This window comes from Giraffa tippelskirchi, chromosome 4 (assembly GCF_054371585.1).
Source record: "Giraffa tippelskirchi isolate mGirTip1 chromosome 4, T2T-mGirTip1v1.2.pri, whole genome shotgun sequence".
In the NCBI taxonomy this organism is placed as follows: Eukaryota; Metazoa; Chordata; class Mammalia; order Artiodactyla; family Giraffidae; genus Giraffa; species Giraffa tippelskirchi.
In genome coordinates this window covers 99,492,355-99,505,158 of record NC_137278.1, presented here as the reverse complement: position 1 = coordinate 99,505,158, position 12,804 = coordinate 99,492,355, and the positions used below count along the sequence as shown (strand labels likewise).

Below are 12,804 nucleotides of genomic sequence, written 5' to 3'. Positions count from 1 at the left end.
GGTCTCAGAGATCACCTGGACACCTTACAGCCTGATCCTCTAGGGCCAGCTCTAGCCGGAGTGAAGCAGGTGTGTGTGTGTGTGTGTGTGTGTGTGTGTGTGAGCACATGCACACTGCCAAGTCCAGCTCTCCTAGAGAGCTGGAAGACTTTCTGATTTTATAAACTTATGGCCCTCACCCTGAGGACCCTGGGGACTGGATCTAAGCATCATCTGTAATTCAAGCTCCTACATGCCCTTCAGTGCTTTTTTTCAGATATGTGTAGATGTGTTTGTGGTGCTAGCAAGCATCATTTAAGAACATAACCAAACTCAGAGCAGCTTTCTATTGGTTTTTATTTTTCTCTATCAGCAATCATTAGAACTGCATCTACTCTTAGATATACCTTGGGGAAGGAGCCAGTATATGGGTTTTTTTTTCCAGATTCTAAATAGAGATCTTCATCCATGGAAAGGCTGGGGATTCAAGGGGAGAGGGTCTCCTCAGAATCAGCAATGGCCTTTGAATTAAGGAGCAGCTGTGTGGCCAGAAGCCATCCCCCTCCCCCAGCTCTGCCCCACTGGAGTGATCCACTGGACAGATGCCATCAAGGATTTGAGTCATACCAGTCTGTGACAGTGAGGGCTTCATAGGAAGGGAGGCTTAGGAAGGGAGGGAGCCATTTGATCAGTGCAGGAGGGTGAGGCAACATGGCAGCCATCCAAGTGGACTCCTTCCCAGCCCCACTTTAGGCTGACTCACATTCTTAGGGGATTTCTCAGCACGCCCAACTTTTATGCATTAACAGCCTCAGAGCTTGCTATAAGGCTCCAAACACACAGTGAACAAGCCCTCACTGCCAAGCCAAACTCAAGGTCCCTCTCTAGGTGTGACCAAGCAGTGAATTTGGAGAGACCTAGTGAGTGTAGACTCACAGGCTCACATCAGATGTCCTGGCCACTGGTAGTCCCATGTGGCTTCCTGCTGAGGGGAGGACAAACTTTGTTCCTATGAATCCCAGGACACAGAAGCCCTGACAATGCTGCCATTTGAGAGTATGCAGCAGTCTGATGTGTGAATGTGTATGTGTGTGAGTGTGTATATGTTTGCACACATATGTGTAAGTAAAAGACTGTATTTTCCTGAACTATCTTTTTTTCAAAAATATATATTTATTTATTCACTCATTTGGCTATGCCAGATCTAGGTTGTGGCATGCAGCATCTTCCAACTCTGTTGGGGCATATGGGAGCATTTGGCAACCCACTCCAGTATTGTTGCCTGGAGAATCCCATGGACAGAGGAGCCTAGCAGACTGCAGTCCATGGGGTTGCAAAGGGTCGGAGACAACTGAGTGACTGAGTACGGGATCATAGGACTTCCCAGGTGGCGCTAGTGGTAAAGAACCTGCCTGCCAATGCAGGAGATGCAAGAGACCCGGATTTGATCCCTGGGTGGGGAAGATCCTCTGGAGTAGGAAATGGCAACTTGCTCCAGTATTCTTGCCTGGGAAATCCCATGAACAGAGGAGACGGGTGGGCTACAGTCCATAGAGTGCCAGAGTTGGACACAATTAAGTGACTGAACACACACACACACAGGATCATTAGTTGCAGCATGCAAACTCTTAGTTGCAGCATGTGAGATCTAGTTCCCTGACCAGGGATTGAACCGCAGCTCCCAACATTGGGAGCACAGAGTCTTAACCACTGGATCACCCGGGAAGTCCCTCCTGAACTGTCTTGAATCTCTACCCTGTTCTCACAGCTTTTTCCCCACGCCCCATTCGCTCCAGCTGGGAAATCCTATTTGTCCTGCTGAGCTTCTGAAAAATCATCCCTCCTACCTTCTCAAGGGAACCTCAGGTCTTCTGTTCTCCCTCCTGCCAACCAGTGCTCTGTTTTGCTAAAGCTGGCATGACACATGCTCAGATTGCTGCTCTTGTGTCCACTCTCAGAAGTTTTGCCTTTTGGTCTCCAAGGGTCTCCATTTCCAAATTCTGAAATACCCTTTCCTGCTCTAGCAGTTTCTTTGGAAGCTGCCTTCCTGCTGTACAGCTTAATAACAGGAATTCCTTCAGGTTCTTTTTATCTCAGTAGAAGGGAAGGAGGGGCTGGAGTGGTTTCTTGCTCTGTTGGAGGCTGCCAGCTTTGGGCAGGAGCTGCCAGGGAGGGCTACCAAGAAGGCTCTGGGTAGGAGGGAGGCTCTCGCCAACCCTGGGAGCAGAGGGTTAGGGCTCTTGGAAGCCTGCTCACAGCTGGTGGGCTTGGAGTAAACAGGAATAAAACCCCAGGGTGGTGGGTGAGGATAGCTGGAGGTTGGAGGGAAGTCTTGCTCCCCACTAGCAGCTTGGGACTCAGAAGAGGAGTGCTGCTCACATCCCCGTGGGGCCTCTGGAAAGGGCAGGACAGGTTCAGGAAGGAAGAGGCTGCAGATGGCCGGAGAGCACGTCACCAAGCGGGACTTAAGGAAGGAGTGCGGCCGTGGGGGTCTCTTCTGAGGACTGCTGTGGTCCAAGCTTTGGCACAGGGCCTGAGGCTAAAGTCCCCTTTAGAAGGACACACACGGGTTTCCTGAGGGCCACAGAGAACACGACTTGTGGGCTTCAAGGAATGACCCTGGCTGTATGGATGGCAATCCCCCTCACCCAATAATGCTCCCTGGTAGCTGCCCCAGAAGACGTGTCCCAGACCTGGCTCAGGAGGCAGACAGAACATGTACTGGGCCTCTCTCCCTGGCCTTCAGGATGATATGCTTTTGAGTGTTTGCTGGTGGCTCAGTGGTGAAGAATCCACCTGCCAGTGCAGGAGACATGGTTTGATCCCTGATCTGGGAAGATCCCACATGCTGTAGGGCAACTAAGCCCATGCACCACAACTACCGAGCCTGTGCTCTAGAGCTCTGCAACGAGAGAAGCACTGATTGAGAAGCCTGTGAACCAGTTAGAATAACCCCTGCTCGCTGCAACTAGAGAAAAGCCTGCACAGCAATCACTACCCAGCACAGCCAAAAATAAATAAATAGGTTTTTTTTTTTTAAAAGAGTATTTGTTAACAGGAATCTTAGTAACTGAGCTCCTATGAACCAGAGGTCATCACCACTTCCATAGCAACAGCTCCATTTGTAAGATGAAAAATCTTACCCTGATTGTTTAGTTATATCTGCGATGCTCCCAAAGAGAGAGACTCTTAGTTTAAGTTTACTGGATACTGAGCTCATCCCCAGGAATGAGATGAGACAAAAATACTACCACCCTGTTGTGTGGGCCCCTAAGGATCCCCCCAGAGGCAGGGACGATTTTCTTCCTAAGAAATCACCATTATCCAAAGTGAAACCTAAGCTCAGGACTTATAGCTGCTTACTCAGGCAGGGCTTCCAGTGAGGGTCTCATGGTGTGTCAGTCTCCTGAGTGAGGGGCCAGGGACCTGGGCTTGCATCTGCTGAGTATCAGGAGCTGTTCCCCATGAGCCTGGAGCAGCAGTCTCAGCCCCAGTTAATGAGCCACTTGGTCTATCCCCTTGTTTTATTTTTTTATGTTTTACTTATTTTATTTTTAAAATATTTGTTTATTTATTTTTGGCTGCATTGGGTTTTAGTTGCAGCACTGGGACTGTTTCTTGTGGCATGCAGGCTTCTCTCTAGTGTGGCATGCTGCTCCAGAGCATGTGGGCTCTGCAGTTGCAGTACATGGGCTTTGGTGGCCCATGGAATGTGGGATCTTAGTGCCCCAACCAGAGATCGAACCCATGTCCCCAGCATTGGAAGGCGAATTCTTAACCACTGGGCCACCAGGAAAGCCCTATCTCCTTGTTTTAGACAGGAGGAAACAGAGACCCTGAGAAGTGAGAGCAGCCCCAGCCCACACGGCTGGCTTTTTCTGACTTCTTCATAGACTATACAGCAGAGGTTGGACTGAGTCTTCCATCAGTTGAACAAGAAAAGGTTTTTTTCTTTCTGCCGCTTAGTCCATAGGTTCTCTCTTTGCATCACTAATCAAAGAAAGAACCTTCTGAAGATTTCCAATGCCACCTAATCACCGTTTGCAAACCCTGCATGAGAGGAAGAGAGGCAAATGGGATTCTTTCAAGACTAGTCTTTGCATCACAAATCTGGAATATGTTTAACTTGAACTGGGACGCTAGTAGGGGATTATAGCTCCTAGGAATCCCACATCTAGCAGTTCAAGTTGGAATGATTTACCTGTGTAGTAGGCAAGCATGTCCAACCGCACAATATTTCTTTGAGAAGAGAGATGCTGCTGCTGCTGCTGCTAAGTCGCTTCAGTCGGGTCCGACTCTGTGCGACCCCAGAGATGGCAGCCCACCAGGCTCCTCTGTCCATGGGATTTTCCAGGCAAGAGTACTGGAGTGGGGTGCATTGCCTTCTCCGGAGAAGAGAGATGACTTTCTACTAGAATGATGAATTTCTACAGGGTAGCAGGTACTGCCTCATTCAGTAAACAGAACGGGACTATTGGGGGAGCTCTGCCTGCCCCCTGGTGGCTGTAACTAGACTTTTTAAAAATTTATTTTTGTTTATTTGGTTTTGGCTGAGCTTGGTCTTTGTTGCTGCGCCTGGGCTTTCTCTAGTTGCGGGAAATGGGCTTCTGGTTGCGGTGGCTCCTCTCGTTGCAGAGCAGGGCTCTAGAGCTCAGGCTCAGCAGCTGTGGCCCACGGGCTTAGATGCTCTGCAGCATGTGGAAGCTTCCCGAACCAGGGATCAAACCCACGTCCCCTGCATTGGCAGCCGGATTCTTGACCACCAGACTGCCAGGGAAGTTTTGTAACTATAACTTTTTAACTATTTTAATGACGTTTCAATAACAAAGGACACATGTTTAAAGTATACACTTTGGAAAATGTTGACATTGCATGTACAGTGAAACCATTACAGTCAAGATAATAAACATACCTGTTGTTCTCAAAAGTTCCTTATACCCTTCTGTCATCCCTCTCTCCCACCTCTCCCCACCCTCTCCTATCCCCAGGCAACTATTGATCTACTTTCTGTTACCATACATTAACTTGCACTTTATAGATTATTACAAAAAAGGAGTCATACAATGAGATAAATCTTGTCTGGCTTGTTTTACTCAACATGGTTATTTTGAGAAGCATCCATGTTGGGTACGTATCCTGCTTATCTCTGAGCAGTAATCCTCATGTGGACATAGTCCAGGATGTACACTTTCACCTGTTGAAATATACCTGCATCCGTCCAGGTTTTGCCTATTATGAATAAAGCTGCTATGAACATTTATACTCAAGTCTTGGTAAGGCTTGCTTTCTCTTGAATACATGCCTAGAGGGAGAATGGCCAAGTTGTAAGTGTATCTTTGACATTTAAGCTGTCAAATTACTTCCAAAGTGGGTGTGCTGTTCTTCATTCCCATTAGCAATGTACAACAGTTTCAGTTGTCCCAGATGTTCACCAACATTTGATATTAAATCTTAATTTTGGACATCCTAATTGGAGCATAGTGGTATCTTAGTGGCTTCCCTGGTGGCTTAGTGGTAAAGAATCTGCCAGCAATGCAGGAGATGCAGGAGACACCAGTTCAATTCCTGGGTGGGGAAGATCCCCTGGAGGAGGGCATGGCAACCCACTCCAGTATTCTCGTCTGGAGAATCTCACGGACAGAGGAGCCTGGCAGCTATGGTGCATAGGGTTGCACAGTTAGACATGACTGAAGCAACTTGGCAGTTATTGATAAGGGCTTCCCTGATGGCTCAGTGGTAAAGAATCTGCCTGCCAATGATGCCAATGCAGGAAACATGGGTTCGATCCCTCGGTCAGGAAGATCCCTGGAGAAGGAAATAAGCAACCCACTCCAGTATTATTGTCTGGAAAATCCCATGGACAGAGGAGTCTGGTGGGCTATATAGTCCATAGGGTTGCAAAGAGTTGGACACGACTTGGCAACTAAACAACAATTCTTAATAAACGTCTTTTCAAACCTGTTTACCAGTGCTATATCTTCTTTGGTGAGGTGCCTGTTCATGTGTCTTGTCCATTTTTTATGGGATTGTTTGTTTTCTTATTGTGAGTTTTTATAATTCTATATGTGTCTGAGTACAAGTCCTTCATTAGACAAGTGATTCGTGAATATTTTCTCCAGCCTGTGGCTAATGTTTTCCACATTCTCAACAGAGTCTTTGAGGAGAAGAGATTCTTAAATTTAGTGGAGCTTAATTTGCCAGTATTTCATGGGTCACACCTTTGATATTGGATCTGAGAAATCTCTGCCTAGCCCACGGTCACAAAAGTTGTTCCTCTGTTTACGTCGACAAATTTTGGATTTGGGTTCTACAAATAAGTCTAGGAAATATTTTCAGTTAGTTTTTGTATACGGTTTGGAATATGAAGCAAAGTTCATTTTTTGTACATGGACATCCAACTATTGTTGGAAGACGGTGTTGCTATCACCAGTGCGTTCTCTGGGCAAAACTCTGTTAGTCTTTGCCCTGCTTCATTCTGTACTCCAAGGCCAACTTTGCCTGTTACTCCAGGTATCTCTTGACTTCCTACTTTTGCATTCCAGTCCCCTATGATGAAAAGGACATCTTTTTTGGGTGTTAGTTTTAGAAGGTCTTGTAGGTCTTCATAGAATCGTTAAACTTCAGCTTCTTCAGCATTACTAGTTGGGGCATAGACTTGGATTATTGTGATATTGAATGGTATGCCTTGGAAACAAACACAGATCACTCTGTTGTTTTTGAGATTGCATCCAAGTACAGCATTGCAGACCCTTTTGTTGATTTATTATTTGCAGCCAAAGATGGAGAAGCTCTATACAGTCAGCAAAAACAAGACTGGGAGCTAACTGTGATTCAGATCATGAACTCCTTATTGCAAACTTCAGGCTTAAATTGAAGAAAGTAGGGAAAACCACTAGACCATTCAGGTATGACCTAAATCAAATCCCTTAAAATTATACAGTGGAAGTGACAAATATATTTAAAGGATTAGATCTGATAGACAGCATGTCTGAAGAACTATGGATGGAGGTTCATGACATTGTACAGGAGGCAGTGATCAAAACCATCCCCAAGAAAAAGAAATGCAAAAAGGCCAAATGGTTGTCTCAGGAGGCCTTACAAATAGCTGAGAAAAGAAGAGAAGATAAAGGCAAAGGAGAAAAGGAAAGATATACCCATTTGAATACAGAGTTCCAAAGAGTAGCAAGGAGACATAAGAAAGCCTTCCTCAGCGATCAATGCAAAGAAATAAAGGAAAACAATAGAATGGGAAAGACTAGAGATCTCTTTCAGAAGATTAGAGATACCAAGGGAACATTTCATTCAAAGATGGGCTCAATACAGGACAGAAATGGAATGGACCTAACAGAAGCAGAAGATATTAAGAAGAGGTGGCAAGAATACACAGAAGAACTATACAAAAAAAGATTTTCATGACCCAGATAACCACGATGATGTGATCACTCACCTAGAGCCAGACATCCTGGAGTTCAATGTCAAGTGGGCCTTAGGAAGCGTCACTACAAACAAAGTTAGTGGAGGTGATGGAATTTCAGTTGAGCTATTTCAAATCCTAAAAGATGATGCTGTGAAAGTGCTGCATCCAATATGCCAGCAAATTTGGAAAACTCAGCAGTGGCCACAGGACTGGAAAAGGTCAGTTTTCATTCCAATCCCAAAGAAAGGAAATGCCAAAGAATGTTGAAACTACTGCACAACTGCTCTCATCTCACACGCTAGCAAAGTAATGCTCAAAATTCTCCAAGCCAGGCTTCAACAGGACGTGAACAGTGAACTTCCAGATGTTCAAGCTGGTTTTAGAAGAGGCAGAGGAACCAGAGATCAAATTGCCAACATCCATTAGATCATCGAAAAAGCAAGAGAGTTCCAGAAAAACATCTGCTTCATTGACTATACCAAAGCCTTTGACTGTGTTGATCACAACAAACTGGAAAATTCTTCAAGAGATGGGAATATCAGACCACCTTACCTGCCTCTTGAGAAACCTGTATGCAGGCCAAAAAGCAACCATTAGAACTGGGCAGGTTCTAACAACAGACTGGTTCCAAATTGGGAAAGGAGTATGTCAAGGCTGTATATTGTCACCCTGCTTATTTAACTTAAATGCAGAGTACATCATGTGAAATGCTGGGCTGGATGAAGCACAAGATGGAATCAAGATTGCAGGGAGAAATATCTGTAACCTCAGATATGCAGATGACACCACCCTTAAGGCAGAAAGGCAAGAGCCTTGATGAAAGTGAAAGAGGAGGGTGAAAAAGCTGCTTTAAAACTCAGCATTCAAAAAATGAAGATCATGGCATCCAGTCCCATCACTTCATGGCAAATAGATGGGGAAACAATGAAAACAGGGAGAGACTTTATTTTGGGGGGCTCCTAAATCACTGTAGATGGTGACTGCAGCCATGAAATTAAAAGACGCTTATTCCTTGGAAGAAAAGCTATGACCAACTAGACAGCATATTAAAAAGCAGAGACATTACTTTGCTGACAAAGGTCCATCTAGTCAAAGCTATGGTTTTTCCAGTAGTCATGTATGGATGTGAGAGTAGGACTATAAAGAAAGCTGAGCGCCAAAGAATTGATGCTTCTGAACTGTGGTGTTGGAGAAGACTCTTGAGAGTCCCTTAGACTGCAAGGAGATTCAACCAAAGGAAATCAGTCCTGAATGTTCATTGGAAGGACTGATGCTGAAGCTAAAGCTCCAATACTTTGGCCACCTGATGCGAAGGACTGACTCATTTGAAAAGACCCTGATGCTGGGAAAGATTGAAGGCAGGAGGAGAAGGGGACGACAGAGGATGAGATGGTTGGATGGCATCACTGACTCAATGGGCATGAGTTTGAGCAAGCTCTGGGAGTTGGTGATGGACAGGGAAGCCAGGCGTGCTGCAGTCCAAGAGGTTGCAAAGAGTCGGAGAAGACTGAGCGACTGAACTGAAATGAACTGATCCAACTATACCAACACTGTTGGTTATATCTTTTTTTCACTTTGTTGAAACTCAACTGATCACATTTGGTGGATGTATTTTTATACACTCTATTCTCTTCCATTGATCTATGTGTCTATATTGATGCCAATACCATACATCTCAATTTCTGTAGCTTTCTAGTCTGTGCTGTGCGCTGTGCTGAGTCACTCAGTCGTGTCCAACTCTATAGCCTCCCCAGGCTCCTCTGTCCATGGGGATTCTCCAGGCAAGAATACTGGAGTGGGTTGCCATGCCCTTCTCCAGGGGATCTTCCCAACCCATGGATTGAACCCAGGTCTCCCACATTGTAGGCAGATTCTTTACCATCTGAACCACCAGGGAAGCCCAGGTTTATAGTTTACTTAATCCCAAATATTTTCTAATTTTCCCCATTTAATTTTCTCACAGCCTTGTGTTATTTACAATATTTTCCAAATATTTGGATTTTTCAGATATTATTGATTTCTAATTTAAAACATTTGATCAGAAATACACTTTGTATGACTTGAATCCTTTTATACTGATTGAAACTTGTCTTCTGGACCATAGTGGTAAGTGTCCTATGTATTCTTGAATCTAAAGTTAAAACATAAACCTCTTAGAAGAAAACAAATGCCAGAAGCATCAAATGAGGATTTGGCAATGATGTCTTACATAAGACTTCAAAGGCACAAGTATTAAAAGAAAAAAAAACACACAAATTGGATTTCATGAAAGTTTCTCATATTTGTCCATCAAGCAACTCTATCCACAGAGTCTAAAGGCAATCTAAAGAACAGTGGAAAATGTCTGCAAATCATATAAATGACAAGGTATTAGTATCCAGAATATACAGGCCTGTGGAAACTTGACTATGAAAAAGCAAACAAGTTGATTCAAAAATGAACAAAGAGACTTCCCTGGTAGTCCAGTGGTTAAGACTCTGCACTTCCACTGCAGGGGGTGTGGATCCAATCCCTGATTGGGGAACTAAGATCCCACCTACCATGCAGTGCAGCCAAAAAAAGAAAAAGAACAAAGGACTTGAATAGAAATTATCCAAGGAGATGTATAAATGGCTAATAAGCACATAAAAAGATGCTCGATATAATTTTCATTAGGAAAATGCAAATGAAAATTATGAAGAGAAACCACCTCACATCCATTAGAATGGCTAATATTTTAAAAAAGCAGAAAATGAAAAGTGTTGGCAAAGATGTGGAGAAATTGAAACCCTTACACACTGTAGATGGGAATGTAAAATAGTTCAGCGGCTATGGAAAGCAATATGGTGGGTTCTTGAAACAATTAAAATTAGAATGACCATGCAACCTAGCAAGTTCACTTCTCGGTATATTCCTAAGAGAATTGAAATCAGGGTCTCACAGAAATATTCGTACACCCACGCTTGTAGCAGAACTATTCACAACACAACTGAAGTGGCAAACTAAAAATAAGCAGACGGGAAAATGCGGTCTATAGGTACGACAAAATATTATTCAGTCTTAAAAAGGAAGGAAATTCTGATACAAGTAATAGCACAAATGAACCTAAAGGACATTATGCAAGGGACGTAAGTCCAATGGACAGGGATAAATATCGTCTGATTCAACTTGTATGACACACTTAGAATAATCAAAGTTAGAAACAGTAAATACAACAGTGATTGCCAGAACTGAGGGGAGAGAATGGGGGTTTATTGCTTAGTAGGTAAGGAAATGCAGTTTTCCAAGAGGAAAAGAGTACAGGGATGGATGGTGCTGATGGATGCAAACAACGTGAATGGAGTACACTAAACTGTACACATGAAAGTGGTGAAGATGGTAAGTATTAAGTGTATTTTACCACAATTAAAAAATTGTGTTCCAAGTAGAGTTGTAGAGCAGTTAATGAGAGAACATATGTAAAATAGTGAGCAAAAAGGATCCCTCATTGTTTGCACAACTAGGTACGTGCATTCCCATACAGTGTCATGAGAAGACAGATATAAACCTATTGCATGAACTACAAGAGAGATCCAGAGAGGGACAAAGAGATTGTGACTGAGCTGGGCCTGGACTGGTTTGGAGGAGGGGCCTGGGGGCAGGGAGGGGCTCCTGCAGATGGAGGGGGGGCAGGAAAAGTGTGAGGAGAACGTGGGGGTGGGGAGCCCAGGGGTTAGGAGAGGTGAGGGTGGTCATGCTTGCCCTCACCACCTCCCTGGGCCAGGACTCAGACACTAGCTGGATGCAGGTGTGCAGAGGGTGAGAGGACCCAGGCCCTCTGGGCAGGAGATGCTGGAGCCAAGGCCTGAGCTTTTCACAGGGGAGAAATGGAACCTTCTGGGCTAAAGGCAGCTGCTCAGAACCTCAGTGACCACGGCTGACCCCAGACCGAGCCCGAAGGGGCTGCTGCCTCTGTACCTGCTTCTGAGCTGGGTGGGCCTCATTCAGCCCACAGTCCCAGGAGGCCACTCAAGGGTGGAACGTCCACAGTGGCTGGCTGGGTGACTGAGGTCGAGAGAGGCAGGGAAGAGTAAGCCCACTGCCCCCCTAAGGTGGGGGTCGGGGTGGGTGTGGGGTCCTTGTTCACATCCTGACAAGGTACCCGCTGATGATACTGTCTGCACAATGGGGTGAACCAAGGAGGAGCGAATCCACCAAGGATGGGTTTCTCCTGGGCTGAGAGATTCTACTTGCTGACGAAAATTCTAGTTCCTTTTTGAACCTGTTTCCTTCCCTAGGATTGCAAGGCCATGCTGCTGCTGCTAAGTCACTTCAGTCGTGTCCGACTCTGTGCGACCCCATAGACGGCAGCCCACCAGGCTTCCCTGTCCCTGGGATTCTCCAGGCAAGAACACTGGAGTGGGTTGCCATTTCCTTCTCCAATGCATGAAAGTGAAAAGTGAAAGTGAAGTCGCTCAGTCGTGTCCGACTTTTAGCGAGCCCATGGACTGGAACCTACCAGGCTCCTCCATCCATGGGATTTTCCAGGCAAGAGTACTGGAGTGGGGTGCCATTGCCTTCTCCGGCAAGGCCATGAGGACCCCTTTTAAGAGTTCAAAGTGAGGCAGTGGTGATGCACACAGATCATCCTTTAGGTGCATTGAGTGCTAAGTCACTTAAGTCGCTTCAGTCCCACCCTTTGCAACCCCCCTATGGACTATAGCCCACCAGGCTCCTCTGTCCATGGGATTTCCCAGCCACTTCTCCAGAGGAACTTTTCAACCCAGGAATCAAATCCTCATCTCCTGTGTCTCCTGCCCTGGCTGGTGGGTTCTTTATCACTAGCGCTACCTGGTAAGCTCAGGTTAGCCTTTGATTTGGGTCAGATTCCGGGTGCAACTTGCTGGGCAGGTGGCAAACTCTGCTGCAGAGCTACAGGGCCCCGCCCCTCTTTGGGACAGAGATTGAGTCAGATTAGTCTCAGGGCTGAATGGGGGGACAAGACTAAGTTGAGATACACTTTATACTATTTAGTTTGACGTAGTTACTTTAAAAAGACAAAAGAAGGGGAAGTATTTTTAATCTTAAAGTAGAGGAAGAAAAAACTCTTGAGTTTTTCTTTTTCTACATCCAGAATTCAAACTGCCATGGCCTGTGTTTGTTTAGCAGGTTTGTCTTCGAGGCAACTAACACCAATTTTTAAAGATCTGATTCTATGATGAGGCTCATTAACATATACAAGAGAGCAACAGAGGATGAGATGGTTGGAGAGCATCACCTATTCAATGGACAAGAGCTTGGTAATCTCTGGGAGATGGTGAGGGACAGGGAGGCCTGGCGTGCTGCAGTCCCTGGAGTCGCAAACAGTTGGACAAAACTTAGCGACTGAACAACATATACAAAATTTTGCCTCTTTCCTCCTGAGCCCAGCCTGCCCTTGGCCTTTCCAG

The 12,804-nt window shown here is 45.4% G+C and overlaps 1 long non-coding RNA gene across 1 annotated transcript in view; it reads right to left on the bottom strand.

Annotated features, from left to right (window-relative positions):
- LOC145503966 (uncharacterized) overlaps positions 1–12,804 on the bottom strand; it is a 30,469-nt gene that overhangs the window by 16,235 nt on the left and 1,430 nt on the right. The gene's annotated exons all lie outside the window — the stretch shown is intronic.